The sequence below is a fragment of the Sceloporus occidentalis genome, unplaced genomic scaffold (assembly GCF_023333645.1).
Source record: "Sceloporus occidentalis isolate IW3139 unplaced genomic scaffold, rSceOcc1.0.p SCAF_12, whole genome shotgun sequence".
NCBI classification, from domain to species: Eukaryota; Metazoa; Chordata; class Lepidosauria; order Squamata; family Phrynosomatidae; genus Sceloporus; species Sceloporus occidentalis.
The window spans coordinates 23,165,185-23,171,184 of record NW_028316992.1 but is presented as its reverse complement, the minus strand read 5'-3'; positions in this window follow the sequence as shown (position 1 = coordinate 23,171,184).

Genomic DNA, 6,000 nt, shown 5'->3' with positions numbered 1-6,000 from the left:
AAGGAGGAGTATTTAGAATTCTCAGGCAGAGAAGTAAATACCCCTCCTTAAAACTGCCAATCCCAGAATGCAACATGAGGCAGCTAGAGCAGTCAAAGTGGAATAGTAGCACTATAAGAGTATAGTGTGATAAATATCTGTATTTCCAGGCAAGCATTCTCTGAAGATGCCAGCCACAGATGCTGGTGAAACATCAGGAATAAACTCTTCTAGGACATGGCCACATAGCCCGAAAGACCCACAAAAAACTATGGATGCCGGCCATAGTTAAAGGGGTGTCAGACTGGATTATTTCTGCCAAAGCCTTCATGAACAGAGAGGGCAGTGGGAACAAGAATGTCAGATGGTAGCATTACCTTTTGGAAAGGTAGAATGGAGCATACTGTCTAGGGCAGGGGTTCCCAACCTGGGGATCGCGACCCCTTTGCGGGGGTCGCCAGGTTGGGAATCCCCCCACCTCCCCCTCCCCTTTTCTCCACGGGTGCCGGCACTAGCGCAGGCACCACGTGGGGAAAAGGGGAGGGGGAGGGGCTCCCTCCTCTTTCCCTTCTCCCTGTGAGTGCTGGCCCTCGCAAGAAGGGGATGGGGACAGGGTCGCCTCCTCCTCTTCCTCCCTTCCCGCGGCTGCCAGACAGCCGCGGGGAGAAAGGGAAGGGGCGGGGGTTGCCTCCTCCTCTCCTTCCCTTCCCGCAGCTGCCAGACAGCCGCAGGGAGGAAGGGATGGGGGCGGGGGTTGCCTCCTCCTCTCCCTCCCTTCCCGCGGCTGCCAGACAGCTGCGGGGAGGAAGGGAAGGGGGCAGGGGTCGCCTTCTCCTCTCCCTTCCTTCCCGTGGCTACCAGTCAGCCGCGGGGAGGAAGGGAAGGGGGCAGGGGTCGCCTTCTCCTCTCCCTCCCTTCCCGCGGCTGCCAGACAGCTGCGGGGTGGAAGGGAAGGGGGCAGGGGTCGCCTTCTCCTCTCCCTTCCTTCCCGTGGCTGCCAGACAGCCGCGGGGAGGAAGGGAAGGGGGCGGGGGTCACCTCCTCCTCTCCCTCCCTTCCCATGGCTGTCAGAAAGCCATGGGGAGGAAGGGAGGGGGGCCGGGTCGCCTCCTCCTCTCCCTTCCTCCCCGTGGCTGTCTGGCAGCCACGGGGAGGAAGGGAAGGGAAGGGGGTTGTCTCCTCCTCTCCCTCCCTTCCCGCAGCTGCCAGACAGCCACAGGGAGGAAGGGACGATCGGGGCTGCCTCTTCCTTTTCTCCCTGCAGCTGCCAGGCAACCACGGGGAGAAGGGAAATGCAAGACCCAGAGGCCTTTGTGGCCGGAAGTCCCGCCCTTTCTCCCCTGGTGGCCTTCCTAATTGGTTGGGAAGCTGGGAAGGGGTGGGACTTCCAGCCGCACAGTCTGCTGGGGCTTGTAGGCAGCTGGAAGTCCCGCTCCTTCCTTGCCTCCCAACCTATCAGGGGGGCCATGGGCGGTACTTTCCTCCCCAAAGGGGGTCGCAGCCCAACAAAGGTTGGGAACTGCTGGTCTAGGGCAGGGGTAGGCAACCTACGGCCCGCGGGCCGCATGCGGCCCGCAGAGCCATTGGGACCAGCCCCTGCTCACTCCTGCCGCCGATTGCCGCCGCCAAAGGCCCCACGGGGCAGGCGCGCAGGGCCTTGAGCCTCTCGCGCAGGCCCCTCAGAAGCCGGGAAGGAGCCTGCGAGGACGCGCGCGTGGGCGTCCTCCACCTCCTTTCCGGCCTCTGAGGGGCTTGGAGGCCCCTCAGAAGATGGGAAAGAGCCTGCGAGGACGCCCGCGTGGGCGTCCTCCACCTCCTTCCTGGCCTCTGAGGGGCTTGGAGGCCCCTCAGAAGCCGGGAAAGAGCCGGCGAGGACCCCCGCACGGGCGTCCTCCGCCTCCTTTCCGGCCTCTGAGGGGCTTGGAGGCCCCTCAGAAGATGGGAAAGAGCCTGTGAGGACGCGCGCGTGGGCATCCTCCACCTCCTTCCTGGCCTCTGAGGGGCTTGGAGGCCCCTCAGAAGCCAGGAAAGAGCCGGCGAGGACCCCCGCGCGGGCGTCCTCCGCCTCCTTTCCGGCCTCTGAGGGGCTTGGAGGCCCCTCAGAAGATGGGAAAGAGCCTGCGAGGACACGCGTGTGGGCGTCCTCCACCTCCTTCCTGGCCTCTGAGGGGCTTGGAGGCCCCTCAGAAGCCGGGAAAGAGCCGGCGAGGACCCCCGTGCAGGCGTCCTCCACCTCCTTTCCGGCCTCTGAGGGGCTTGGAGGCCCCTCAGAAGCCGGGAAAGAGCCGGCGAGGACCCCCACGCGGGCGTCCTCCGCCTCCTTTCCGGCCTCTGAGGGGCTTGGAGGCCCCTCAGAAGATGGGAAAGAGCCTGCGAGGACGCGCGTGTGGGCGTCCTCCACCTCCTTCCTGGCCTCTGAGGGGCTTGGAGGCCCCTCAGAAGCCGGGAAAGAGCCGGCGAGGACCCCCGTGCTTGGAGGCCCCTCAGAAGCCGGGAAAGAGCCGGCGAGGACCCCCGTGCTTGGAGGCCCCTCAGAAGCCGGGAAAGAGCCGGCGAGGATGCCAGCACGGGTGTCTTTCGCCCCCTTCCCGGCCTCTGAGGGGCCTCCCCTCATTTTACAGCAGGAGGGGCAGAGAGAGAGAGACAGAAGTCATGTGTATGTATGTGTAAGAGCAGTGTGTGTAAGAGAGAGAGGTGTGTTTTGTGTATGTGTGTGTGAGAGAGAGGGGGGGAAGTGAGTTGTGTGTGTGAGAGTGGGTTGTGTGAGAGGATGTGTGAGAAGGGGAGGTTGTATGTGAGAGAGAGGTGTATTGTGTATGTGTGTATGAGAGAGCGAAAAGTGAGTTGTGTGGTGGAGGGAGGGATAAAAGTGGGTTGTGTGTGTGAGAGAGAGTGGGTTGTGTGAGAGAGAAGGAGGTTGTGTGTGAGAGAGAGAGATGGGTTTTGTGTGTGTGTATGTGTGAGACACACACACAGAGAGAAGTCAGTTGTGTATGTGAGAGAAGGGGTGGTTGTGTGTGTTAGACAGGGTTTGGTGTGTGTGTGTGTGAGAGAGAGAGAAATGGGTTGTGTGTGTGAGAGAGAGTGGGTTGTGTGAGAGAGAAGGAGGTTGTGTGAGAGAGAGAGAGATGGGTTTTGTGTGTGTGTATGTGTGAGACACACACACAGAGAGAAGTCAGTTGTGTATGTGAGAGAAGGGGTGGTTGTGTGTGTTAGACAGGGTTTGGTGTGTGTGTGTGAGAGAGAGAGAAATGGGTTGTGTGTGTGAGAGAGCAAGTTGTGTGAGAGAGGGTGTATGTGAGAGACAGGGGGAGGTTGTGTGTGTGAGAGACAGGCTGTGTGTGTGTGTGTGTGCATGCAAAATCCCCTCTCAGCACCTTGTGCCTTTCTGGGTTGAGACAGTGTGCATGCTTTCTTCTTCTTTTTTCTTTTTTTTGAATTGCTTTGTAATAGTTTCCATGCTTGGAACTATTATTATTGTTGTTATCACTCCGGGGACGGAGCATGTGGCCCCGCCCCTGGAGTGTGGAAGCTCCACCCCCAGCATGCGGACCCGCCCCCAGAGGGTGGAAACTCCATCCCCTAGCTTCGGCCCCCCAGTTGTCTGAGGGACAGCAACCCGGCCCCCGGCTCAAAAAGATTGCCTACCCCTAGATTCTAGGGGAACACCAAAATAGTTCGCTAGTGTCGACTAACTATTAGGAACATTTTAAAGGCTATCAGAATCAGAAGAAAGTAGAAATGTACACTGGAGATGTCCACGGCTATTTCATTGTCATGGAAATTTTATGTTTGTATTTTCATCATGAAAATACCCCACCCTTCTTCCTGTGTGGGAGTGACTGACTATTGATGAGAGGAAGGAAAACAAATATGCTTTAAAACTTCAGTTTGGATTTTAAAAGCTGCTCATCTCTGGTCAAGGCCTCTAGCCTGTCTACTTTATTATTTAACAGCAAGCTCACTGTCAGAGAATTAGATAAGAGAATCACATGGGAAAAAATGTGCCCATTACCAGCAGTCATTCTTCAGCAGTCACACACATCTGATTTTGACAATGATTTTTTTTAATACTGCTGCTAGAATTTTAGGGTATGAAAAGTAAAGCTATAGACATACAACCCTGCCATCCCCAACTGAGGTATCTTCACAAACAATCCCCATTTGTTCACGCAGTGATAGCAACTCTGTTAGGCCATGGTGCTAGGGCTAAGGCAAACTGACGGAAAAGTTTGAGCTTTAACATGTTCTACATTTTCTTCTGATTTACACACATTAAGATATCTAGGGAACTCCTGGTGTGTGTTAGAAACTTTAGATGGGAGTGGCCCTGTTTGACTTCCAACCACTTGCATCCATTACTGAAGGCATCACCAGAACCATAAAACTCTTAAGCACACACCAATGCAAGTACTGAGTGGAAATGAGCATATTCTTTGCTAATAGCCTCGAGTCAGGTTGCTGCTACCCCAAAGTTGAAGTCAAATGATGACTAAAGACCTACTCTTTATTAATTTTAATTGGTGCGACTGATCTTTGTTGAAAAACTGTCTGATAGGCTAAATAGGAGAAGGAAGCCTGGAGAGTCTTCAAGAGATGCCTCTGAAATATCAAAAACCAAGAAGGGTTGGTGTTTGCAAAAGAGTTGCCTCTTTTGCAAGCACCAACCCTTCTTGGTTTTTGATATTTCAGGGAACACTGGCTGAAACACTAACCCTTTCCTTCCCCAAACCTACAACACAAGTAACTCTCTTCAGAGACTTTTCTTTCTGACAAACCCATGTCAAAATTTCATTGCAATTTTATAGATAAAAAAATTCATTGAGGTTCAAATGCTGTCCCCATTAACTTGGGTACAAGTCCCCAGTGAATTCAGTGGGGTTTGCTAATCTGAACAAACATGTACAACATTGTGCTATATGGTGAAAGTAAAGAAAGGGGAAGGAATTAACTATGTGTCACTAGGGGTGGCATGAATAATGAGAGGTAGTTAGGAGGTGTCTGCAGTGTGTTGTTGTTGGTTTTGTTAACTGCCCTTGAGTCGACCCCAACTCATGGTAATCGTGTCGATGAAACTTCTTCAGGACCCCCAGTCTTTCACTGCTCTGCTTAGGTCCTGTAAACTCAGGCCCACAAGCTTTCTGATCAAGTCCATCCATCTGGCATGTAGTCTTTCTCTCTTTCGACTACCCTCTACCTTTCCCAGCATTATTCTCTTTTCTAATGAGTCATGTATTCTTTATGATGTGGCCAAAGTTTGACAGCTTCAGTATGATCAGCTTGGCTTCCAGAGAGATTGATCTGTTCTTGGACCCATTTGTTTATCTCTTTGGCTGTCCACAGTACCCTCAGCACTCTTCTTCAGCACCACATCTGAGATGATTTTGTTGTTGTTGTTGTTGTTATCTGCTTTTTTCACTGTCCAGCTCTCATTAACTCAAAAGGGGACTCATAATGTCTTACAATATAAATTAAAACAGAATATCTAAAACAATATGGAGTACAACAGTACTCTTTTTGTATTGGCTACTTTGGTGTTTCCTAACAACAGACCGATACTCTCAGGATTGTCTACACTTCCTTCTACACACATCTTCCACTTTCTCTTAGTTTTGTCTCTTAGTCACACAGTTAAGGTTAGCCTGCCCATCTTTTCTGTCTTATAATTATGCAGTTAATTTCATAAAACTTTTTTTTTATTGAAAATAGCATATATACTCGACTATAAGTTGACCTCATGTATACATTAAGGGTAGGTACTGGGGTCAAAATTATTTTGATATGACCCATGGATAAGTTGAGGGTAAAACTTAGGTGCATGTAACGAAGGATCTAAAGAATGAAGTAAAGTAAACAAGGCTAAAGAATTTACAAAATTCCAGCAGACATAACAGTTTTTGCTCACACTAAAGGCTGGATGGATAAGAGAGCAGAGGATGGTCAATGCTTCCAGGACAGATTACACTCTTGCCTTTCACCAGGGGATGGTTCGTTTTCAAATAAGAGTTACAGAACAAATTG